General features: G+C 40.4%; 1 protein-coding gene across 3 annotated transcripts in view; it reads right to left on the reverse strand.

Moving 5' to 3' along the window:
• Positions 1–26,817, reverse strand: part of NCOA3 (nuclear receptor coactivator 3) — a 138,757-nt gene extending 111,940 nt beyond the window's left edge. For all 3 annotated transcript variants that reach the window (XM_032419868.1, XM_032419869.1, XM_032419865.1), the window contains exon 1: positions 26,667–26,817. The gene's annotated coding sequence lies outside the window, so the exon portion shown is untranslated. The remainder of the gene's footprint in view (positions 1–26,666) is intronic.
• Positions 26,818–27,333: the final 516 nt, after the last annotated feature.

The raw sequence follows: 27,333 nt of genomic DNA on the forward strand, positions 1-27,333 counted from the left end.
GACTGCCTAAGAAAGGAACAAGGGAAACAAAAGAAAATGGGAGGGAGGGGCGCCTGGGTGGCTCAGTCGGTTAGGCATCTGCCTTCGGCTCAGGTTCAGGGTCCTGGGATCGAGCCCCACATCGGGCTCCCTGCTTGGCAGGGAGTCTCCCGCTCCCTCTCCCTCTGCTACTCTCTCTCTCTGTCAAGTAAATAAATAAAATCTTAAAAAAAAAAAAAAAAAGAAAGAAAATGGGAGGGAAACCTCACTTCATAGACTTCCAGAGTTTGAATTTTTGTTAGCCATGTACCTGTATTACTAATTTTTGTTTAACAATAAAAAAAAAAAGGGAAAGAGGGGCACATGAGTGGCTTCTGTCAGGTAAGCATCCGACTCTTGATTTCGGTCATGATCTCAGGGTTTTGAGATCGAGCCCCATGTTGGGCTTGTGCTGGGTGTGGAGCCTGCTTAAGATTCTCTCTCCCCCTCTCCCTCCACCCCCACCTCGCATGCTTGCAAATGCTCTCTCTTAAAAAAAAAGCGGGGGGAGGGGTGCCTGGGTGGCTCAGTCGTTAAGCGTCTGCCTTCAGCTCAGGTCATGATCCCAGGGTCCTGGGATCGAGCCCCGCATCGGGCTCCCCACTCCGCGGGAAGCCTGCTTCTCCCCTTCACACTCCCCTTGCTTGTGTTCCCTCTCTCGCTGGCTCTCTCTCTCTGTCAAATAAATAAATAAAATCTTTAAAAAAAAAAAAAGCGGGGGGAGAACATTAGGTGTGCTCTAACTCAGATGTCTCCAGAAGGTTTAATAAAATGCCCAAGATTATCCAACAAGTTCCAAAAGGCAGTTGTCTTGCTTTCTAAGCCTTTACTGTTTTGCTTTTGACTGATCTGTAAAACAAGTAACATACTTTTCAACCCTATGTTGAGCTCTGAGTGTCTGATTCAGCCATGAAGTCTTTAAAACACTGCCAGTCCATCATATCCTCCTGAAATATGACTGACTATTATTTGCTTGCTGTGCATCTTTAACTAAAAGGCCATATTGCAAAACATAACATAAAGGGGATTACTGCTTGCTTCCAACCTTTAGAAGTTCATCATGGACTCCAAGAGCCACAAAAAATAACCTTAGCAATGGTTCAAAAGTACAACTGATTGTAAATGAGACAAGAGTGGCACTCAGGGCACACAGGAAGTTCCCTCTTCTTTTTTCACTCTTTTTTTTTTTTTAAGATATTTATTTATTTATTTGAGGTCTTTTTTTTTTAAGATTTTATTTATTTATTTGACAGAGAGAGACACAGCGAGAGAGGGAACACAAGCAGGGGGAGTGGGAGAGGGAGAAGCAGGCTTCCCGCCAAGCACGGAGCCCGACGCAGGGCTCGATTCCAAGACCCTGGGATCATGACCAGAGCCAAAGGCAGACGCCCAACTGACTGAGCCACCCAGGCGCCCCTATTTATTTATTTATTTATTTATTTATTTTATTTATTTATTTTATTTATTTGAGAGAGAACACAAACCAAGGACTCCAAGCGGACTCCGTGCTGAGTGCAGAGCCCGACATGGCGCTCAATCCCACAACCCTGAGAGATCATGACCTGAGCCAAAATCAAGAGTAAGATGCCTACCCCGGATGCTTAACCGACTGAGCTACCCAGGCACCCCTTTTTTCACCCTTCTAAAATGAGTGTTTTCCCCATCTACCTGATACCACATGATTTCTTCTACTTTACTATGGGAGGCAGTTCCTCTGCTCTCATACAGAGAAGAAAAAACTTAATATACCAAATTCTTCATGTTGAACAGTCTGCAGTTCCATTTGTAACAAACACTAATACAATTTTAAAGTGAGTAAATAATCTCCCTAACTGAAACTATCTCTCGGGAATTCATTTAAATCCTTCCCTGGATTACTCCAGCCTCAAGCAATCTCTCCTTCCTCTGAACTCCGAAAGCAATTATTTGTACAATTTATTTGGCAATTAATCCTGCATTGCCTTGTTAAACCTCTTTCATTATTCTCTGATATGTTATTTAAATCTTCTCTAGTTATCTAACTTTCATGTTTATTTCTCATCTCCCCAAACAGACTATAAATTTCTTGAGAGGAAGAGATAAGGCTTTATATTGTTTTGTATACACATAAAAACACGGAGTAGCTGGTACATAGTAAATACAAAGATATTTGTGGATTTAGAAAGAAAAAATCAGTTATATTAAGAAAACACTGAAAGCCATACCAACTAAGAATCTTCAAGCCAGAGTTGATGGGCCAATGTATGATTTTGTTTCCCTAACTCCTGAAGCAATGTGAGGTGGTAAAAAGGGCATGGCCTCTGAAATCGAGACCTCAGTTTGGATCCTCTGCAGCTAGCTTGAGAACCTGTGAACTTAACCTATAAACTTCAATTCCTTCATCTCTAAAATAAGGACAGTAATACCCACCTATAGAACGCTTTATGTTAAATGTTAACATCTGTTAGGGCGCCTGGGTGGCTCAGTCGTTAAGCGTCTGCCTTCAGCTCAGGTCATGATCCCAGGGTCCTGGGATCGAGTCCCACATCGGGCTCCCCGCTCAGTGGGGAGCCTGCTTCTCCCTCTGCCTCCCTCTCTCTGTCTCTGATGAATAAATACATAAAATCTTTAAAAAAAAAAAAAAAAAATGTTAACATCTGTTAAATGAGAGTTTATATAAAACTAGAGGATTCCTTATTTCAGAGATTCTTGAATTTTTTTCATCTGTGAACTCAGAATATGTCCTGCTATCTTCAGTATCCCATAGCTGAACTGGCAATTTTACATTTCTTACCTAGTGGTACATAAAATAATGCGTTGTATAACTTGAACCTGATTAAATTTGTAACAGCTGGCAACATCCTCAATAAATCTCCCTCCCTCCCTCCCAGCGATTCACACACTATCATATGAAGAGGAAACAATTCCTTCAGGAGTACAGATGGAAATGCCACCAAATGTATTCAAAGTGCTCAGCACTTTGGCATATGGTATATGCTCAATAAACAGGAACTGTTGCTACTGCTTCTCTGAATTCATTCCAGAAATATCTGAGCACCTACTATGTACCTGCCATCATTCTGGGCACTAAAGATATAGCAGTCAACAAAGTAACTCCCAGTCCTCACAGAGTTTATGTTCTATTAGTACATATACTTTCTATGGCACACGAAAGTAAAAGTAAAAAAATCACAACTAAGTCAACAGACTGTCCCAAATACTGAAAAAGCTAAGCAACCCAAGTAAGATACTAAAACACAACCAAAACTCAAAATAAAGTCCTGGAAGCAAAACAGGGCATCCAAGCATTTCTGCTCTAAGTAAAAGTTTGGGGAAAAGTAGAACCAGAAGAGATACTAAATTGGAAGGAAGGAAGGAAGGAAGGAAGGAAGGAAGGAAGGAAGGAAGGAAGGAAGGAGAAAGAGAGGGGAGGGAAAGAAAGAAAAGAAAAAAGAAAGAAGAAAAAATGAGAAAGAAAAAGAACAAGGGAGATATAACATCATCTCTAGTTCCTAAAAATAAAACACATCAGATTCATTTGAAAGAGGAGTAATAATTTGGGTTATTTGTGAAACATGACACACGAGACAGCAAATTACGTCTTTAAAAATCATCTTATAAATGTGTCAACAAATCATTTTTCCAAAGCTTGCAGTTAAAGATTTGCAGCTAATTGTAGCTGAAGATTTGAATATCAGGCTCTTTTAGATAGAAAAAAGAATATTGATACAAGGCTCCAAGGAAATCTCATGCAAAGAAAAGCAAAGGGAAAGGGGGTAGATAAGCACAACTGACATCAACAACTAACAACAGTTAGGACTAAGTCTGAAAAACTACTTTACAAAATACGAACTCAGGGTACAGAAGTCTAACACCATTTAATAAAGAGGCAAAGAATCCCTATAACCTTTAGAATGCCAAAAGCATTATAACAATTTGCTTTGCATTAAATCATAATACAATGTTATATTCATGAAGGACACATATTTGTGTGTATATTATGTTGTCTGCACCAAAGCCTAAACTCCTTTCTGGGCAGGGACCTTTTCTCACTCATCTTTTTATCCCTGAGGATGCTTTACACAGATCAGGTAAGAAATTAGTATTTTAAAAGAAAGTCCTGGGGCACCTGGCTGGCTCAGTCGACAGAACATGTGACTCTTGATCGTGGGATCATGAGTACAAGCCCCATGTTGGGCATGGAGCCCACCTAAAAAAAGTCTGGGCGTCTGGGTGGCTCAGTCAGTTGGGCGCCCGACTCTCGGTTTCGGCTCAGGTATTATGATCTCATGGGTGGTGAGGGAGGGCCTGTCCCGGCCCCGCTGCTTGGGGTAAGAGGATCTGCGTGAGATGCTCTCCCTCTTCCCCTCCCCCACAAAAGTAAATGAATAAATCTTTTTTTTTTTATAAGATTTTATTTATTTATTTGACAGAGAGAGCGAGAAAGGGAACACAAGCCAGGGGGGAGGGAGCTGGAGAGAGAGAAGCAGGCTCCCCGCTGAGCAGGGAGCCCGGCGCAGGGCTCGATCCCAGAACCCTGGGATCATGACCTGAGCCGAAGGCAGACGTTTAACCGACTGAGCCCCATGACTTTTTTTTTTTTTTAAGATTTATTCATGGGGCGCCTGGGTGGCTCAGTTGGTTAAGCATCTGCCTTCGGCTCAGGTCATGATCCCAGTGTTCTGGGATCGAGCCCCGCGTCGGGCTCCCTGCTCAGCGGGGAGCCTGCCTCTCTCTCTCCCTCTGCCGTTCTGCCTACTTGTGCTCTATCTCTCTGTCAAATAAATAAATAAAATCTTTAAAAAAAAAAAAAAAAGTCTTCATACTGCTGAATTCAAGAAAATAGATAACATTTTATGGAAATAAAAAGTATTTAGGGGCGCCTGGGTGGCTCAGTCGGTTAAGCGGCTGCCTTCGGCTCAGGTCATGATCCCAGGGTACTGGGATCGAGCCCCGCATCGGGCTCCCTGCTCGGCGGAGAGCCTGCTTCTCCCTCTCCCTCTGTCTGCCGCTCTGCCTACTTGTGCTCTCTCTCTGTTAAATAAATAAAAATCTTAAAAAAAAAAAAAAAAAGTATTTAATGTTTTTTAGACTCAAAATAACTGAGGGAACTAAAACAATTCATTCTCAAAAGATGCCAATATGGCAAAGTAAGCTAAAATAGGCATTTACTTTAAGATTTTCTCATACCTTGTTCTCAAGTCTGAGAAGTGTACAGTTAATCAACATTTACTGAATGGCCACAATGTTATTAGTACCTGAGCAGATTCATAAATTCAGCATGATCCTCTAATACGACTCTTGATCTTGCAGTCATGAGTTTGAGCCCCACATGGGGTGCAGAGATTACTTAAATAAAACTTTAAAAAAAATTTTTCAATAAATAAATAAATAAATAAATGGATGCTCACTAACTAGTTAGGGAGACTAATACCAGTGAAGCAATTTGTTATATATGGCATCTTGTGATGGGTACCAAGTGCCAAGGTAGGCAGAACAGACTAGAAGCTTGGTGAAAGAAATAATCACAAGTTCAAATGAACAGGAAAAACACATAATAAAAGACAGAGCCAGAACTGAACCTTGGATAGTTTGACAAGAAAAATGAAACCAAAGGTTTCTAGTTGTTCAAGCCAAAAACATCTGAGTCACCCTTGATTCTTCCCTCCTTCTCTATTACCCTGCCCCACCCTTACCCGTCATCCCCCCAACACTGAATCCATCACGAAATTCTGTTGGCCATACCTTCAAAATACATACAAAATCTGACCACTTCTTATCACCTCCATTGCCACCACCTAGGTCTAAGCCAATATTATCTCATACCTGGATTACAGTAATAGCGTTCTAATAAATCTCCCTGCTTCTTGCCCTCTTAAGGCTACTTTTCATAAAGCAGTTGAAGGGATCTCTTTAAAGCCTAATTCAGTTTATTTGTTGTCTGCTAAAACCCTACAGTGAAGAAGGAGTATGTATGTATGTATACAAGCACAAAGAAAGACACACAAAATCTTCAATAACAGGGGCTCCTGGGTGGCTCAGTCGGTTAAGCGTCTGCCTTCGGCTCAGGTCATGATCCCAGGGTCCTGGGATCGAGTCCCACATCGGGCTCCCTGCTCCACGGGAAGCCTGCTTCTCCCTCTCCCACTCCCCCTGCTTGTGTTCCCTCTCTTGCTGTGTCTCTCTCTGTCAAATAAATAAATAAAATCTTTAAAAAAAAAAAAAAAAACTTCAATAACAGAGAATGACATTTACTGGTAATCTTTATTTGCTCCTTATTTTCTCCTTTTTACTTTTCTGTATTTTCCAAATGAAAATGAATTATTTTTGGAAAAAAAAATGAAAAGCTTTAAATGGGGGGGGGGGGTGGATGGTCAGAAGATCTTTCTGGAATAACCAAAAATAAAAAACCTGCGGTGGTTCTCCACCATGCTCAAAGTAAAAGCTGAAAACATTACAGCCACCACTGTTACCTCTCAGAGTTCTTCTCTTCCTACTTACTCCTTTATTCACTGGGCTCCAGCACACTAGCCACCTTACTGGTCTTCAAGAATGCTCCTACCAAAGGGCCTTTGCGCTGGCTGTCCTCTCTCCACAGATCACTCCTCACTCCCCAATATTCACAAAGCTTACTTCCTGGACACTCTGCTCAAATGCTACTTTCTCAGAGAAGGTTACCATGACTACCCATCTAAAGTGTAAATCCCACAACACACATACACACCACTTTCCAGTCTCCTTATGAGGCTTTTTTTTCATAGTTATTCTGGTCCCTGGTATATCCCTAACATCTAGAGAACACCCAGACACATGGCTAGCACTCAATAAATCTCTGTAGAATAAACTGAAACATGGAAACAGAAATGAGAATTAAAGGATTTGGGACAGTGTGAGGATGTATGTTTCAGGGGTCGAAGACAAAAAGAAAATCAATCTGACAGGAACAGAGAACACCTGGAGCAAAGAAGTCTTCCACAGGTAAAGAGACTTGGTTAACAGTGAGTAACTAGAAAAAATGAGAGACTTGAAGGATGGAAAGTTGACAAAGACAAAAAAGGCTACGGGGCCAGAAGAAAATTTAGGCCAAGAGGAAAGGGATAAAATAGTTGGGAGATAGGGGCGCCTCGGTGGCTCAGTCGTTAAGCGTCTGCCTTCGGCTCAGGTCACGATTCCAGAGTCCTGGGATCGAGCTCCTCTCTCTCCCACTCCCTCTGCTTGTGTTCCTTCTCTTGCTGTGTCTCTCTCTGTCAAATAAATAAAATCTTTAAAAAAAAAATAGTTGGGAGATAAAAAGGACTGAGAACAAGAAGGGCATGAACAGAAGAGTTATAGATACAGGAGACATAAAGAGGAAGGATGAGACTGTACAAGGAGGAGCAAGAGACCACAGAGAAGAGGTGGAGGCTATGGTTATACCACAACACTGTTGTTCAATTCTAAGACCTAACAGTCCTGAAAAAGATATACATTATATGCCTTTATTTCCAAAATATAAATGACTCAGGGGTGTTCAAACACAGAAAGATATGTCTGTTTATCTGCTATATCACTTTGAACATCCAAACTGCTCACTGCAGAAATGCGTAAGAATTTAAAAGGTTATGGGCACCTAGCTGGCTCAGTATGTAGAGCATGTGACTTTTTTTAACTTTTTTTTAAGATTTTTATTTATTTATCTGACGGTGCGGGGGGGAGAGCACAGGCAGGGGGAGTGGCAGGCAGAGGGAGAGGGAGAAGCAGGCTCCCCACGGAGCAGGGAGCCCGATGCAGGGCTCGATCCCAGAACCCTGGGATCATGACCTGAACTGAAGGCAGCTGCTTAACCGACTGAGCCACCCAGGCACCCCGAGCATGTGACTCTTGATCTTGGGGTTATGAGTTCAAGCCGCACATTGGGTATAGAGATTACTTAAAAACAAAATCAGTTAAGCGTCTGACTCTTGATTTCAGCTCAGGTCATGATCTCAGGATCATGGGATTGAGCCCCACGTCAGGCTCCACACTCAGCAGGGAGTGTGCTGGAGATTCTCTCTCTCCCTCTCCCTTGGCTCCTATCCCCACACACGTGCTCTCTAAAATAAATAAATAAATCTTAAAAAAAAAAAAAAAGATTCTCTCTCTCCTTCTGCCACTCCCACCCCCCCCAAAAAAAAGGATTTAAAAGGTTAAATTCATAAAATCGGAATTTTTTAATTTGATTCCTTAAAACCACTGGTAGGCATTTACCATGAAAGAGATGAAGCAAAGGAGAAGTGGGCAATCTCAATCTTTTTATAATCTGCTCACCATTCTGCTCTGCCAGTTTACAGAACTGGGGACTTCCTTCACTAGGAAAACAGTGTAATAGGATTTGCCTTCAAATTTGAAATAGCCAAACCACAACATAAGTATCAACTTGAAGTCTACTGACCCTTTGAAACATTAACAGGAACCTGAAATAGAGGTTAAAGTGTTTCTTGAATCCACACCAAATTAATATCAAGCTCATGAAAATATTTTAAAATTCAAGTGTAAAATTTCTGTTTTAATTTTCTGAGCATTCTTCAATATAGTATAAAACAAGTATCTACACAATAATGACTTTATGTGTCTATCTTCTCAGAGGCATAATGAATCTACTAAATAAAAAAACAAAATTCATTCAAAACAGGAATTCTGGAATCTAAAGATTAAGTAACTTTGCAAGTTCAGTGTTATGACCACAGATGAAACAAACACACAGTACCTTAGATGTGTGAATTTATGCACTCATCACTAAAAGCTGGCCAGGTGCCATTTTATCATTGATAGAATAGCTTCAAATTCCACTCAGAGCACAACTGCAGTTGCACTGAATCCAGCAGTATAAGCATGCCTGCATGTTATTATAAGGAATCGTGGAAAATTTCACAGGCTGACATCCAGAACGTCTGCGGTTCTTTTTCATATTTCTTTCTTCCTGCAAAGCAGTTATTAGACCAGTAGCTGTTTTATTTTTTTAAGCTGGAAATTTCCACTGTTTTTTTTTTTTTTAAAACTAGCCTTCTTAAATGTAAATTGCAAAATATCCCAAAATTCCAGCATGACAGAAAGAATAATTCAGACAGAAAAGAATTAAAATAGAGATCTTCAAATTATGGTGAGGGGACTGGTAAGCAAACTAAAGTGTCACTCTTTTCAAGGGGAAAAAAAGAGGATCCAGGGAAATACTTAGGTGATTTAAGGTTCCAATAATTCAATATAAATACTAAATGTGATAAATAGCATATTGTGAAGCTGGTATTTTTCTCATTAGCTTGTAGGGGAGGCATTCAAAAGCTAATACAATCAGTAGAATAGTTAAGGCACACAAACCATGAAAAGAGAAGACAGTATACTGTAGCTTGGTGAGAAAGGACTACAGAGGTTAAGTCACAGAGATCAGTAAGGGTTAAAGAAGGAAAAATGACAAACCGGCATGGCTAAGATTCAGAGTTTTACAAAGGTCTTCAACACTTTTTCATTAGGATTACACCAGACTGAAATATCTGATGTTTTTAATCTTAATCTGTAATAATAAATGAGAAAGTAGACAAGAACTTACTGTTGCATTTTTACTAAGGAGGTAAAAAGACACATCAAGGGCGCCTGGGTGGCTCAGTTGGTTGGGCGACTGCCTTCGGCTCAGGTCATGATCCTGGAGTCCCTGGATCGAGTCCCGCATCGGGCTCCCTGCTCGGCAGGGAGTCTGCTTCTCCCTCTGACCCTCCCCCCCTCTCATGTGCTCTCTCTCATTCTCTCTCTCTCAAATAAATAAATAAAATCTTTAAAAAAAAAAAAAAAAAGACACATCAAGCTCCATGCTATTTAAGATGAAAAATGACTTTTAATAGTTAAATACAGTAGAAAATTTACTGTGTTTAAGAACTGATATGTTCTAGGGGCGCCTGGGTGGCTCAGTCAGTTAAGCAGCTGCCTTCAGCTCAGGTCATGATCCCAGCATCCTGGCATCAGCCCCACGTCAGGCTCCCTGCTCAGCAGAGAGCCTGCTTCTCCCTCTCCCGCTGCCTGCTGCTTTGCCTACTTGTGTTCTCTATTTCTCTGTCAAATAAAAAAAAAAAAAAAGAAAAGAAAAAGAACTGATATGTTCTAAATTAACAATTTTAGTTTTTCCTTCCATTTACATGAATAAAAAATGGGATTATAATAACTGCTAACCAAGCTTTAAAGCACTTGTTATTCCCCAAAATATATATATAACCAAAACTTGAGCATTAGTACACAGACACTGCAGATCACCAATAAAGATCTGTACCACCAAAGACTGAGAGAAAATATTTGCAAAATACATCTGATAAAGAGGTATATCCAGAAAATACATTTAAAAAAAGAAACTCTTAAAACTCAGTAACAAAAGGAGGGGAGATAGGATATATTGATACAAAGCAGATCAGTAGAACTTTAAGTAACATCTTACCTCCTAAGACTGAGAGTAAGACAAAGATCAAAGGTATCTCCCCCAAACTGATCAAACTGATCACAATCAAAATCCCAAGACTGTCCTGGAAGCATTAGTCATTACAATAAAGGAAAAAGAAAGAAACAAAAAAAGGAAAAAAACAAAAAGCATAATTGCACAAAATTATTCACAAACAACATGATCACCTATGTATATAATCCTAAGCAAACTACACAAACACTACTAAAAAATGAGTTTAGCAAGGTTATAAAATATACAGGATATAAAAATTACTCATATTTCTGTATACTAACAAAATTATTGGAAAGTTGAAATTTTTTAAAAACTATATACAATCACATTTTAAAATATGGAACTTGTGATAAATTTGACAATAAGATCTATATGCTGGTAACTACAAAACACTAGGAGAAATTAAAGAAGACCTAAATAGAGCGATCTAGAAGACATAACATTTTTAAGAAATCAATTCTTCCCAAATTATCAATTGATTCAATGCAATCACAATCAAAACCACAACAGAGTGGGACCACAATCAAAACCACCCACAGAGATTTTGCAGAAATCAACAAGATTTTTCTAACAACTGTATAGAAATGCAAAGGGCGTAGAAGAGGCAAAACAAATGGGAGGGGGGAAGACAGAGTTGGATGATTTATCCTATCTGATTTCAAGACTGGGGTTAGGACAGACAGATAAACTGACCTGCACGTATTTGGCTGATTTTCAACAAAGGTGCCAAGTCAATGCAATGGCAAATGTATGGTGCTGGAAAAATTCAATAGCCATATACCAAAATATGAACCTCAACTCTTATCTCACACCATATACAAAAATTAACTCAAATGGTCATAGACTCAAATTTAAGAGCTAACACTATAAAACTTCTAGAAGAAAACATAAGAGAAAATCTTAATAACCTTGTGTTGGGATAAGAATTCTTAAATGCAACAAAAAAGGCATGAACTATAAAACACAAAAATGAATAAACTGAATTCCAAAAACATTAAAAACTTTTGCTCTTCCAAAAAGTTATGAAAATGAAACGGCCTACCACAGTCTCAAATTATTATTTTTTTTAGAGAGAACAGCATGCAAGCGGGGGGTGGGGGGTGGAGCAGAGGAAGAGAGAGAATCTTAAGTAGGCTCCACACCCAGCATAGAGCCCAATGCAGGGCTCTTATCTCACAACTCTGAGATCATGACCTGAGCCAAAATCAAGAGTTGGATGCTTAACCAACTGAGCCACCCAGGTGCCCCTCAAATTAAATATTTCTAAAACATATATCCAAAAAGGGTTGTTTCTAAAGAACTCTTACATTTCAATTAGATAAACAACCCAACTTAAAAATGGGCAAAAAATATGAACAGACACTTGACCTAAATAAGTACATGAAAATATGCTCGACATTATTAGTCATTAAGGAAACTCGAATTAAAGCCACAATGGGGGCACAGGGGTGGCTCAGTTGGTTAAGCGTCTCCCTTAGGCTCAGGTCATGATCAAGCCCTGCTTCGGGCTCCCTGCTCAGTGAGGAGCCTGCTTCTCCCTCTCCCCACTGCCCCTCCTGCTTGTTCTCTCTTTTTCTCTCTCTCCCTCTCTCAAATAAATAAAATCTTTTTAAAAAATTTAAAAATAAAGCCACAATGAAATACCACTATACACCCACTAGAATGGCTAACATTAAAAAGACTGACCATATCGAGATGCCTGGCTGGCTCAGTCAGTGGAGCCTGGACTCTTGATCTTCGGGTTGTGAACTGAAGCCCCATGCTGGGTGTTACTCAAAAATAAAAAAAAATCTTTAAAAAAAAAAGAAGGGAAAAAAAAAAAAGACTGCCGATGCCAAGTGCTGGTAAGGATGTAGAATAACCAAAACTACCATACACTGCTGGGAGAAATGTAAGATGGTACAACCACTTTGAGATACAAGTAGCAGTTTCTTTTAAAAGAAAAAATATTTTTGGGCGCCTGGGTGGCTCACTTGGTTAAGCGACTGCCTTCAGCTCAGGTCATGATCCTGGAGTCCCGGGATCGAGTCCCACATCGGGCTTCCTGCTCAGCGGGGAGTCTGCTTCTCCCTCTGACCCTCCCCCCCTCATGCTTTCTCTCTCTCAAATAAATAAATAAAATCTTTAAAAAATAAAAAATAAAAAAAAAAGAAAAGAAAAAATATTTTTAAGATTTTATTTTATTTTAGAGGCAGGGGGCAGGGAGAGAGAGAGAACTGAAGTGCATGGAGCCGGGGCGGGGGGGGGGGGGGGGGTTGGGGAAGCAGGAGAGAAAGTCTCAAGCAGACTCTGCACTGAGCACAGAGCCCAAATTGGGGCTTGATCTCGTAACTCTGAGATCACCAACCTAAGCAGAAACCAAGAGTCGGATGCTTAACCGACTGTGCCACCCAGGCACCCCAGTTTCTTAAAATTTTTAAGTGTTCGACATACAATTACTATATAACAGACATTCCATTTACTCAAGAGAAATAAAAGCCTATGTCACAACAAATCCTTGTATATAAATGTCAAAGAAGCTATATTTTTGATAACCAAAAACTGACCACAACCCAGATGTTCATCAACAGGTGAAGAGATAAACTGGGATACACCTATACAAAGAAATAGCGCTAATCGGGGCACCTGGGTGGCTCAGTCGTTAAGCGGCTGCCTTCGGCTCAGGTCATGATCCCAGGGTCCTGCGATTGAGCCCCACATCGGGCTCTCTGCTCTGCGGGAGGCCTGCTTCTCCCTCTCCCACTCCCCCTGCTTGTGTTCCCTCTCTCACTGTGTCTCCCTCTGTCAAATAAATAAATAAATCTTTAAAAAAAAGATAGCACTAAGCAATAAAAAATAAAACTACTAATATATGCAGGACACCTGGCTGGCTCAGTTGGTAGAGCATACAACTTCTGATCTCGGGGTTGTCGAGTTTGAGCCTTGCATCAGGTGTAGAGATTACTTAAAAATAAAATTTTTTTTTTAAATCTACTGACATATGCAACAACATGGGTGAGATGAATCCCAAAATAACTATACAGTAAGTAAAAGAAACCAGCTCCCCTCAAAAAAAAGTACGTAGCACTTTTGGTTTTCAGCTCAGAAGAAGAAAAGGTGCAACTGTCTTCAGTCATCCCAAATCCAGGTTCATCCAACACCAGATGCCTCTGCCATGCTGCCTGCCTAAGTTCAAACCCAACCAGATCAAAGTCATATACTTGAGGTGCACCAGTGGGGAAGTAGGTGCCATGTCTGAGCTGGCCCCCAAGATCAACCCCTCTAGATCTGTCACCAAAAAAAGCTGGTGATGACATCATCAAGGCACCTGGTGATTGGAAGGGTACGAGGATTATAGTGAAACTGAACATTCAGAATAGAAAGGCCCAGATTATCAAAGCCCTCAAGGAACCTCCAAGAGACAGAAAGCAGCAGAAAAACAGTGAGTGGCGTTTTCTCTGTTAAGCACAGCAGAAATACTACTTTTTTTTTTTTAATTTATTTGACAGAGAGAGAGAGACAGCGAGAGAGGGAACACAAGCAGGGGGAGTGGGAGAGGGAAAAGCAAGCTTCCCGCCAAGCAGGGAGCCTGATGCGGGACTCGATCCCAGGACCCTGGGATCATGACCTGAGCCGAAGGCAGACGCCTAACGACTGAGCCACCCAGGCGCCCCAGGAAATACTACTTTTGATGAAATTGTCAACCCTGCCCAACAGAGGAGGCACAGATCATTAGCCAGAGAACTCTCCAGAACCCTTAAAGAGATCCTGGGGACTGCCCAGTCTTTGGGCTGCAATGTTGATGGCCGCCACCCTCATGACATCATAGATAACATCAATAGTGGTACAGCGGAATGCCCAACTAGTTAAGAACTACAAATTTCAATAAAGGATCATTTGACAACCAATGCGGGGGGAGTACATAGCAAACAATTCCATTTATATAAAATTCTCAAAAAGGTCAACTAATCTTCAGTGACATAAGGCAGATCAGTAATTACGGAAGATGGGGGAGGGATGGATTATAAAGAGATATGAAGATATTTCTACTAGAGTTAATAGGTATTTCCATTATTGTAATTGTGGTGACAGATTAACAGGTAGACCTCTATGTCAAAACTCAAACTGTACACTTTAAATATATGTAATTAACTGAATGTCAATTATACCTCAATAAAGTTAAAAAAAGAAAAAAGCAAACTATAGTGATAGAAGGCAGAACAGTGGTTGACTGAATACTACAAAACCCAGAAGAGGACTAAATACAAATGGGCAAGATTGAACTTTCTGGGGTGATGCAAATGTTCTGTATCTTGATTGCTGTGGTAGTAAAACAACAATTAACATTTGTCAAAACAAATGACACACTTAAAATGGTTCAACTGTAGTATAAGTAAATTATACCTCAAAAAAGCAGATTTCTACATATTAAAAAAAAATCCAAATGTTGTATAGGTACATTTTTTTTTTTTAAGATTTTATTTATTTGAGAGAGAGAGACAGAACACAAGCAAGGGGAGAGGCAGAGGGAGAGGGAGAAGCAGACTCCCCGCTGAGCTGGGAGCCCGACATGGGGCTCAATCCCAGGACCCTGGGATCATGACCTGAGCTGAAGGCAGACACTTAACCATCTGAGCCACCCAGGCACCCCTATATAGGTACATTTTAAACACCTTTAAACACATTAAACAGAATATAATCACATATTGTAGTTTACCACCTCATTAATCTATGCTACCAGTTTAACATCCTGACTTTTTTTACCTTTTTTTTTTTTAAAGATTTTATTTGTAACTAATCTCTACACCCAACATGAGGCTCAAACTCACAACCCCAAGACCAAGAGTCACACGCTCTTCCAACTGAGCCAGCCAGGTACCCCTTATTTTACATTTTTTAAATTTTTACATTTGATTTTTTTTATGTTACAAAAGAAAAAGAAATCATAAAAGCACTAGAAGAAACACATGAGATAAGGGAAACAAGCAGTTATATATACACTGCTGATGGATTCATAAATTGATACAACCTCTACACCTGGGAGCTAGTTGCAATTATCTATAAAACTTAAATTCATACTCTTTAGTACCCTAGCATTGTCTCTCACTGTCTCTCTCTGTCAAATAAATAAATAAAATCTTTAAAAAAAAAAAAGAAAAAAAATTTATCTGCCTATACTTGTGCGTTTTTCTGAATGTATGCTACACTTTAATATAAAATTTACCCAAAAATGTAGGAGAAATTCACTAAACTTAAAAGCTTTTAAGCATGTGCATTTATATGCCTTGAGTTAACAATGACTACAGTTAACAATAACTCTGAGACGGGATAGGGAGGTGGCTAGGAGACAGCTGAGGAAGGATGCCTTACTTTCCACTGTATTCTCTTTGGTATCTTTTTAATTTGTCCCATGTGTAACTGTTATATATATCAAAAAATATTTTTGAACTGAGACCATTTGCAACCAAAGCTCTGTATGAGTTGGGATTTTCATAATACAGAAATAAACTAGAGGCAGAGATGGATTTAGATCCATAATAGTTCTTCATAACCCAATTTCAAATTTTTATATTCATCACAGCAATCTCATTTTCACTGCCTTTATAACCAGCAAAGTTTAAATTTCAACTTAGAAAATAAATTTTAATAAAATCACATTTTCTATTTTGAACAGGGTTTTGTAGAAGACTTCATTTGAAGGGAAAAAAAGGACTCTACAGTACAAAAGACTATTAAATGAGATGATGTACATTAAACACCCAACACCGTCCAAGCATACAGGCTTGAATAAATGGTAGCTTTTATCTTTTGTATCTAAGAATATGAATCAGAACACAGGAAAGAGAATTTTACTAGGGTAAGAGCGGGGAAGACAGAACAAGGGAAACTTAACAGCAACTAGAGTACAAAATACACAGACAGAATTAAGGAGATAATACTGGAAATGTAGATTAGAGTCAGATTATGAAAGGCTTTGGGAATTCCACGGGAAGGAGTTTAGTTTCATACTCTTAGATAATGAACAATAGATTTCATGCCTTCAAGCAGTCAAGCAAGAGAAGGGATAAGTTTTTAAAAAATAAGTAAGAGGGGAGCCTGGCTGGCTCAGTTGGTGGAGCATGTGGCTCTTGATCTTGGGGGTCATGAGTTCGAGCCCCACATTGGGCATAGAGACTACTTAAAAAGAAATAACAAAGAAGAAATGTGGCTCTCATAAGCAACAGGTGAAAGTGTAAGTTTAGGGGCGCCTGGGTGGCTCAGTTGGTTAAGCGACTGCCTTCGGCTCAGGTCATGATCCTAGAGTCCCAGGATCGAGTCCCGCATCGGGCTCCCTGCTCGGCAGGGAGTCTGCTTCTCCCTCTGACCCTCCCCCCTCTCATGCTCTCTCTCTCTCATTCTCTCTCTCAAATAAATAAATAAAATCTTAAAAAAAAAAAAAAAAAGAAAGTGTAAGTTTAGTATAATCTCTTTGGAAGCAACTAGGAAAGAACCATTAAAGTTTTGTGTTTTTTTAACATTTTATTTATTTATTTGAGAGAGAGGGAGAGCACACAGGAGAGGGAGAGGGAGAAGCAGGCTCCTGCTGAGCAAGGAGCCCAATGCGGGGCTGGATCCCAGGACCCTAGGATCATGACCTGAGCCGAAGGCAGACGCCTAACCAACTGAGCCACCCAGGCGCCCCAGAACCATTAAAGTTTTAAATGTATGTTTCCTTTGATTCAGAAATTTCACCTCCAAGATGTCTATACTGAGATATACTCAAGCCTACACACAGATCTACATATAGTTCACCGCAGTAACAATCAAAATAGTAAAAGATTGGAAATAGCGATGCAGAACTGGTTAAAATAGGTTATACAAAATCCATTTGTACAATGGGATATTATATAGCCTTTTAAAAATGTGAGATAAAGGGGTGCCTGGGTGGCTCAGTTTTCAACTGGAATTGTTGGGAAAACTTAATGGTAGAGATGGGTTAGATGTAAAGGGAATTAGTTGCTGCTTCTGATCCCTCTTTCCCACATCTTTTATTCTATAATGCTTAGTTGCAGTGAAAGAAAAAAAAGTTTTCTTTAAATTGAAAAGGAGGCATAAACTTGGTGGAGTTTCCTCTGAACTTCTGAACCACTTATTTATGAATTGCTGCAACTATATTTTTTCAATTATACTTATTTCTCAACTAGATTATAAGCTCCTATATCACAAAGGGATTTTAACGCCTACAGTGCTTAGCACAATTCTTTGTGGAGAACAGTGGTACTGAATAAAAACATTTGAACAGGGCGCCTGGGTGGCTCAGTTGGTTAAGCGACTGCCTTCGGCTCAGGTCATGATCCTGGAGTCCCTGGATCGAGTCCCGCATCGGGCTCCCTGCTCGGCAGGGTGTCTGCTTCTCCCTCTGACCCTCCCCCCTCTCATGCTCTCTCTCTCATTCTCTCTCTCTCAAATAAATAAATAAAATCTTTAAAAAAAAAAAAAAACATTTGAACAACTTAGAGAAGGACTTTCCAGTCCTAGGGCATTTGGGAAATATGAATGTATTCTAAGACCCAGACATGATTTATCTGGGACAACTTTATGAGGGAGACATAGGTCCCAAGCAAATCCTTAGGACTCTAATTTTATCTCAATATCCAGATAGAAAAGTGGACTTGAGAGTTAGAACTCTAGAAACTTTCATATCCAAACACCAAGCATTTGGGGGGACTTAAAATGAGTATGACTGAAAAAATAATACAGGATTTCAAAAGCTTATTATAGGAATAGTCCCCACCTCAAAAAAATAGACAATTTGACTGAATCTGTCCTACCAATCAATAAATACTGACTCCTATGCATGTGAGGAGACAATAATATCAGAAAATAAGAACCAAATTTTCAGTTGTGGTGGTCTGGGAAATTTACTTAAATGAGACAGGATCTGAACCGGACCTTAAAGACTGGCCTAGATAGCAAGGGAGAAGAGGCAGAAAGAAGCAGCGTGACTGAAATAAGGGGCAACAAAAATGGGAAAGATTGGTTTTAAAAAGACTATGATAAGAACTGAATATCAGGTTAAGGATTTTGGATTGTACTGTGCAGATTTTTAAGCAAAAACTGTAATCAAAATGATGTTTAGTAAGTACAGAGAGGACTTAGGGAAAGAACAGAGACTACTTTGAAAGCTGTTACATAATCTAGAAATAAAGGGCTTGAACTACAGTTTCAGAAATTGTAATGAAAATATATTTAAGAGAAATGTATCAATAGGACTCTGCAAAAACAAAACCAGTTTATTCAAATCCACTCACTTAACATTTATTGAATATTTAAATGACCAAGTCTTAAAATACCTTACGTCTAAGCTCTTACTAATGATTTCTCACCAACAGACACTGCTCTCTCCATATTAAAATCTTACTCATTCTTCAACGTCCTGCATCCTGATCACCTGGTCAGAAGTAGTCCCTTTCCTCCTCTGAACTTCTTGATCTTTATAAGCAAAATAGATTGCCTTGTAGTGAAGTGATGTGAGTAACTGATTGATTGTGCACACTTGGAGGTCAAAACCTTTTTAACTCTCACAGTGCCTTAACACTACAAGCTTAATAAACACTGGTTAAGTATGTGTTTGTACCGCGGAGTGGGCAGTCGCCAAACAATAGCAAATTGAAGATGATTAAAGCTTAAGCCTAAAAGAACGGTGGTAGGAAAAGTCCGTTTAAAAAGTAACATGTGGGGGCGCCTGGGTGGCTCAGTTGGTTGGGCGACTGCCTTCGGCTCAGGTCATGATCCTGGAGTCCCTGGATCGAGTCCCGCATCGGGCTCCCTGCTCAGCAGGGAGTCTGCTTCTCCCTCTGACCCTCCCCCCTCTCATGTACTCGCTCTCTCTCATTCTCTCTCTCTCAAATAAATAAATAAAATCTTTAAAAAAAAAAAAAAAAGTAACATGTGGGAGGTATCTCGTACTTTGAGGAAAGAAAAAGAAAACTGGAGTTTATTGGACAATTTCCCAATTCCAGGTTCACCTAACTTGGGATCCATCCACCTAAGGCTTCCACCATTCTAGATGTGGTTGTGCACTTTGAAAGTAGCTTCTGAATTCATTTTATTGATTCCTGATGAAATATTCTTAATACTTAACATAGTAATAGTTTTTGTCTTATTACATGAAGAAGATACTACTGGCCTTCCAATGGATGTAACGTGTGTAGTTATTCTTCTCATTGGCAAAGTTAGATTTTCCTAGATGCAGCCAAACACTTGCTCTGACAGCAATGGGGCCAAACATCTTGGCTGGGATGAAAATCTTATAAAACACAACCACCACCAGACAGGTAAAGAGAAAAGAGATGAGCTTGGATGGAACAGAATGTATTTAGACAAAAGACACAATCTGGTGAAGAGAACACTGGGTAATCCTTAAAACATTTTCAAATAAAGTTGCTAAATTTCAATCTGGAAACAAAATCAAGCTGATACAGCTACTCTACAGAGTGACTTAAATTCAATAATCCATTTCACTGATGACAGCTTTACTGAGAGTAAAGAAAAATATGACTTCATTTTCTTACAACAGAAGGAGGGGACTGAAAATTCTCTCCCCCTCCCGCTTACAGAGGCACATGTGTGCAAGCACACGCTTTGCAGCTTATAGCATATACTAGGGTGAAGTCAGGGGCTCAAAGTCATCCTACTCCAAACTGATGAGTCAGCACTGAAAGATTACCATATCTGGTATAAAGAGCTTAATCCATTTAATGTTTGACCAAAAAAAATTAAATATAAGGACATTCTACATATTTATAAAATGCTTCAAGTTTATAAAATTTTCTAATATAATGAGCCCTGGAAGACCGCATACTCCACCCCCTTTGTTTCATAAATTTTAAGACCTAGAGACTGATTTGCAGGAAGCTTACAGTACTAGCTTACAAATTATTCTCAACTCTTCACAGGTAAGTATCATTTTTAAAGTAACAAGCTAACAAACGATTAGGTAACAAAAGGGGAAAATATTCAAAGGTTTTCACTTGTAAATTTTTTTTTATATAAGTTTATTTTTAGTAATCTCTACCCCCAATGTGGGGCTCGAACTCATGGCCTGGAGATCAAGAGTCACATGCTCTTCCAAGTAAGCTAGCCAGGCCCCCGAGATTTTTTTTTTTTTTAATTAAAGTTGTTTTAAAACTGAGCGTATGATCATGCTGCTCCTTCCACCAGTAACAATTAATTCTCATTTATAAAAATGTCAGTTTAGGACATTTAGATTATGATAAACACTTCCTCTCAAAGTAAAAATAATTTGGTTTTAGATTTCACTTAAATAGAACAGCAAAGAATATTTACTCTAAAAGTCTCCCTCCCCCCTCCTTTTTTTTTTGTTAAAACTCTTTCTTCCCCTCCCCACGCTTTCTCCTCTTTTGTGCTCAAGTTCTCAAATGCGTAAGATGGAGGAACAATACCACAATGCAACTGCAGGCTTCCTGCCTACTAGCCAGTCATTATTCTTGACTCAAGAACTTTCAAAACACTGCTTGGGTTGCTTTGAAATTCCCTCTTTCAGATTTTCCCTCCTTCATGGAACATCTATTTAAAAGAATGACTTCAAAAATGTCTTGCTACACCCAATCACAACTCTCTGAGATGTAAATGCCTTAAATTTGCCGAACACCAATCTGAAAGTACAGGACAGGAAAAAAAAAACTGTATTTCTGGCCAAGCATAATAGTATTTTTCTCATACATATATTAATCCTGTTTCTGAAAAATTCCGTATTTATGACTACAATACTACCATCACTTTTTTTTAAACACCATATAGATCTCTGTCTCGAACTACACTGGATCAATGGAAAAGGGCTACCTTAATTATTGCTGACAAAGTAAAGTTCACACCAAAATGAAGTATATTCATTTATTTTTAAAAAGTTACCAAGGGCAGGGGCGCCTGGGTGGTTCAGATGGTTAAAGCGTCTGCCTTCTGCTCAGGTCATGATCCCAGGGTCCTGGGATCGAGCCCCGCACCGGGCTCCAACCCCGCACCAGGCTCCCCGCTCAGCGGGAGCCTCCTTCTCCCCCTCCCTCTGCTTCTCCCCCTGCTCAGGTTCTCTCTCTCTCTGTATCTCTGTGTCTCGAATGAATAAATTTAAAAAATATTAAAAAAAAAAAAAGTTACCAAGGGCAGAAAAAATTACCAGCAGCAGTCACCTGGAAACCTGGGGAATTTCCCATTTCCTCTGACCACACTTTGATGGTGGCAGTAGTACTTATAAGTTTATGTGGTTTTTGAGATAAACCAATGGTGCTACTCTAGACTGAGACATGGGGCGTAGGGAGGGGGGATAAATTATATACCAGTTAAACATGTGTTCTTTCCTTTTTTTAAAGGCAAAAGCATTAAAAATGAATGTCAAACACATTGGTTCATGAGTAACAACTTGTCAAACTGTTACAATAAATAAAAATTTTTCCAACACCTCTAACAAAAACAAAGACAAATCTATTTCAAACAATATTCAAAAACGCTCAATCCCAGTACAACAAAATAATTTAGCTAGTCCCCTGGAGTTTGTTATAATGAGATTTAACCTGTACACTCAACATTCAATTAACCATGAGGCTTATCCTAATTGAGGATTATGCTGACTTCTGCAGTCTTTTCCCATCTATCCATCTACCACTCCTACTCAGCTGCTATAGCTACCAGAAGCAAAGCCCCAGGGAGCAGTAGATTATCCATTACTATGTGGTACCCATGCCAATATTCCCTTTTCATCCTTACATGGATGAGGAAGAGTTAAATTTAGTAATCTACTCAGCCTAGTTTCTAAAAAGTGAAACTTCAGAACCCTCACTCATAACCTCTAACCAAAGAAATTAAACATTTCAGAAGAATACCTTCATTGGTGACCAGCAGACAAAAAAAGTTACACTCAAAAAAAAGACTAGTCCATTTGCTCTTAAAATATTCTTTGAAATGGGTAAAGCCCGTTTGCCAGATAGATCAGACTTCTTTCCTTTGCCTCTAGGCCACAAAATTTACTACAGTTAAATAAACCTTTATTACTACCCCCCTGTAAATTGACCCAGGCTGGCAGAACCTACCAAACTGAGTTAATGCTGACAAAGTTGGGAACTGCCAGTATGTAGTCTAAGATTATCCAGTCTGTGGATAAATCAGCCTCCTAGACAGCACAGGTCTTCCTTTCAACTCCTGCTGTGTATCTTCTGGCCATTTTCCTGTTCATTTAACAACTCTCCACCAGAAGGTAGGAAAGGGAAAGGCGATTAAATTCAAGTCAATTCCATCATTTGTTAGGAGCTGAAAATAAGGTTAGACTCTGGATAAACTGCACCCTTAACCCAAAACAATCTCCCAGAAACCCTATCAGAAATCCAATGGGCTAAATGAATTTACCTAGCAAACACTAACAAAATGAAGGAATAAGCCTCATTACAATAGAGCCCCTCCTCCACTTTAACGGAGAAATGTTCATTTTGTAATCCCCTCCCCCACCCCCAAAAGCACTCAATAAAACAGAAGAAAATGCCTACGTTTTACTGCAGTACTCAATCTCAATGCTATCCGTGAGGATCTAAACATACAGTCACCTATTTCTTTAATCTGCTGAACTATGAGAAAGAAGAAAAGTTAATATACATTTCCAGTACTAATTTTCTGCTCTCAGAGCTTAACCACTCAATAATGAAAAAAAAAAAAAAAAAGAATATTCTACACTACAGAATATATAGTAAGTTCAAACCAAACTGGGACAGGTCCTCTCTGGTTTAACCTGTGAGAAACTCGTCAACATGATCAACAATTCGTTTTTCTAGTCCTAGGTAGCATCAGATTAACAACTGCATTAAATTGTGGTCGCTTTCCAGTGTAGACAGCCACTGGAGGCTATACTCATTCTAAACTTGCAACAAATCTAGTTTTCAAAAGTAGTCTACATCCTCAGGCCAAGGCTTGACATTATATAGTCTAAAAAAATGCAAAAGAAACCCTAAAGCCATTTATTTTAACACCAATTTGGCAGAGAACAATAGTAGTTTGGTTTTTTATCTTACCCTACTGTCCAAACTAAAATATTTTTAAATTATTCTTTTAAAAAACTTCTCAAAAACACAGTAGTCTTTAAAAGAAACTATTCTAAACAAAAAAAGAAAAAAAAGAAAGAAAAGAAACTATTCTAGGGGCGCCTGGATGGCTCAGTCAGTTAAGTGTCTGCCTTCAGCTCAGTTTATGATCTCAGGGTCCTGGGATCAAGCCCCACATCGGGCTCTCTGCGAAACAGGGAGCCTGCTTCTCCATCTGCCTGCCCCTCTGCCTGCTGTTCTCTCTCGCACACTGTCAAATAAATAAAATCTTTAAAAAAAATAAAAAATATTCTAGAATCATACAGTTAATACATAAAAGACTAAATAAAAACAATTAAAAAAAAAAAACTTCTCTTTATTATGTCCCTGACACAGTAAGGAAGTTTATTTCAAAAGACCAGTCAAGAAGGCTTTAGTAAGTGACCATTTCAAAAACTATTTTTTATTTCGCATCGCCTAGAAAAAGGATCCAGGGTCCAACAGTACACAGACTCCTTACTGAATGAATTCTAATTTATTTGTTGGGGGGGGAGGATTTATTGAAATAATTCTTAAATAGGGATAAGAATATATCCCTGATATAAGAAATCTTTTTTTTAATTTTTTAAAGATTTTGTTTATTTATTTGACAGAGAGGGAGAGAGCACAAGCAGGGGGAGCAGCAGCCAGAGGAAGAGGGAGAAGCAGATTCCCCGCTGAGCAGGGAGCCTGATGCGGGGCTCGATCTCAGGACCCTGGGATCATGACCTGAGCCAAAAGCAGACATTTAATCGACTGAGCCACCCAGGTGCCCCAAGAATAAATCTTGGGGGGGGGGGGGTACACAGTATACTGAATTTCAAAATATAGTGAAATGATTTAATATAATCCCTAATAGCCTAAACTCTAGTATCATTGAATTTTTTTAATGAATTGTTAGTGTTGGTAAATTTCAAACCACCATTCTAAAACTTACAAAAATACAAAATCTGTTAATTATGCTGAGGCTGTTTTGCATTTTCAAAGCCTCTGTAGGTAAGGAATATTTTACGGTAAAAATATTTCCTACAACTCCTCTAGAAACATTACAGCTTCCCATTTATTCCACAATCCTCATGTCCAAAATGTAGTCCTATATGCTAGAAGCTGGCATATACCTTTTTTTTTAATACTGATTGGACAATTAAGTCACTTCTATCAATACAGAAAATACCACTATAATTTAGGATCACAGGCAACCTAGATTACTGCTCATTTAAATGCAGAACCTGAAGCAACCTCCAGTGACAGGAGCTATAGTGTTCAATATCATTTTACATGTTACAAACAGAGGCTTCATCTTACATACAAACAATGAACCCTGGCAGCATTCTTCATCCTAAAGCCCCACAGATTGTGACTTCTTTAAAGGTGTTAGTACATAAGGCAACATAAGCAGTAAGTTCAGAAGCCCTTTCTTAATAGCTATCAACGTTTGTTCAAGACAGTGAAAAGAAAACAATATTCCCACCACATTTTCCCTTTCTTCTGTTCATTTTATTTTCCTGCTTTGGCACCCAACAAGGATATGTTTCAAACAAAAATCTTAAAATAATTATTCCAAAGACCAAAGATACTCTAGAAACCAGTAATAGTCACTGCCTCCAAGGAGCCCAAATTGGAGGGTTTAGAGGAGAGACTCATTTTTCAATGTTTGTGTACCTTTCCAGTTGAGTATTTTATCTGGTATAACCTATTCTAAATAGAGCAATAATTTAAATTTTTTTCAAGAACATTTCATGAACTTCCAGATTTCCGTTTAACAGTTTATGCGGCATTCACAAGACCTATGTTTGGGGGTTTTTTGTTGTTGTTTTCTTTTTTGGGGAGAGGGGGGTTGGTTTTTTCCATCATTCTCTATACAACCTGCTGCAACACATACTGAAGCTTTCTTGCAGCCAGGGACCAGTTAGGTGGATCCGAGGCCAGGCATTTAAATCAAGGAGATGCAGCAATCTCACTCAATACTACTACCACTCACTCATCTCATTCAAATCCATTTAAACCCACTGCAGCAAGACAGCTGGTACTCGCCTTCCTGTTTCTTTACGGTACAGGCTTAATAACAAAAACAGGTTGGCTTTGAAGCGCTGCTCAAAAACTGCAAAAAAGGAAGTCTTCATATTCGGGAGGGGAAAAAAGAAGTTTCGACTTCGGGAGAATTTCATACCTTTCATGTCATTCCATTTAGGAATCCCGAACTCCTCCTGCTTAGTGAGATTCTGAAACGATGCTTTCTCTCTCTCACAACTGCTCTTTTGGTTAACTTTTCCACCCTAAGTGCCCTCAAACTAGAAGCAACTAAGCCTTCCAACGACTCATGGTTTTTTGGTTTTGGGTTGTTTGTTTTTTTAAAGCATGTGCAAGACAATTTAAATCATTACAAATTGAATCAATGTATGTAAGATCAGAGATGGGGACGGGAAAAATAGTACTAATAAAGACAGCCAAACCCCAAATTTGATCCGCCAACTTCCCACTTGCCATTTCCCAACCTTCACACCAGAGGTAACAAAATGCCTTTTCACTGAGAAAACTGCGGAGAACCTACCCGTGCCCAAAATGAAATTCCGCAGATAATTCGAGTTAAAATATTAAAAATGCCCAAGTGAAGGAGGAAACACAGCAACAAAATGCAGCCCGATTCTGAGTGCGACTGGGAGGCTGGCGCGGGGGTCGGTGGGGTCTGTGCGGTTTCCCCCGCCCCCTAATTCTTCAGAATAACTGCGAAGGAGCCGAGGCAGCGGGAGGAGGGGGACGCGGGGAGCGTTCTAAAGCAGCCCTACGGGCTGGGAGAAGATAAAACTTTAGGGACAGGAAGGAAAAGCGGACCCCCGCGGTCCCCCCAAACTCGTCGGGGTGACCCCTCCGCGCGGGGACCTCCTTGCACCCCCAAGGCGGCTGCCGCCCCACCTCGACTCCCCTTCCTCCGGCCGCGGGCCGCCCCGGACTGCGGAGAAGCAGCGCGGCCCCGACACCCCGAAACTATCTCAGCGCGCCCCCCTCTCGGCGCGCCCCTCAGTGTCTCCGCGGAGCCGCAGCCGCCGGCTCGCGGCAGCCCCGGGACTCGCCCTCTTTCCCTCCGCCTCGCACTCCACCCCCTCGCCCGCCGCCGCTCCTCCTTTATCTCCACTCACCGCCCGCCGCCATTTTCCTCGCAGCTCAGCTTTAAATCGGAAACTCGCCGCTCAGCCCGCAGCCGCCACCACTGCCGCCACCACCGACTCAGCCGCCGCGGCCGCCGCCGTCGCTGTGGAGGGGCTGAGGCGGCAGCGCCTGGAGCCGCGGCGCGGGGGCCTCCGGGATATGTAGTCCCGAGGCCACGCCCAGCACTACCGGTCCCAGGGGGCCTTGCGCGGCCTGGGCGCTAGGTGCCCCCGCCCGGCCCAGCTCCCGCGGCTCGAGGGCGTGGCGGTGTGGACCCTCTGGCCGCTCTCCCTCGATCACTGCCTGGGAGCTGCGGCAGGGTCCGGAGGACTAGAATGCTGCTCTGGCCCTGCCCTTAATCTTGTCACACTTGCCTTCGTCCAGTAATATCTAACATTTACGGAGCGTTTATTGTGTGCCAAGTACTGATCCTCAAAACAAGCATCATTTTGGGATCGCTGTTACCCTCATTGTTCAGATGAGCAACCTGAGGCACAAGGTCAGAAGCCACCGGGTTGTTCATTAGATGCTAAAGCCACTGGGCGAAAGGTTGTTTGGCAACAGTATATTCACTATATATTCAGTCCCTAAATATCATCCCACGGAGTAACTTGCTTTGCAGTGGACAGAACTGGCAGACACCACCTTAACCGGGAG

Source organism: Phoca vitulina, unplaced genomic scaffold (genome assembly GCF_004348235.1).
Source record: "Phoca vitulina isolate PV1807 unplaced genomic scaffold, GSC_HSeal_1.0 scaffold22, whole genome shotgun sequence".
Lineage (NCBI taxonomy): Eukaryota > Metazoa > Chordata > Mammalia > Carnivora > Phocidae > Phoca > Phoca vitulina.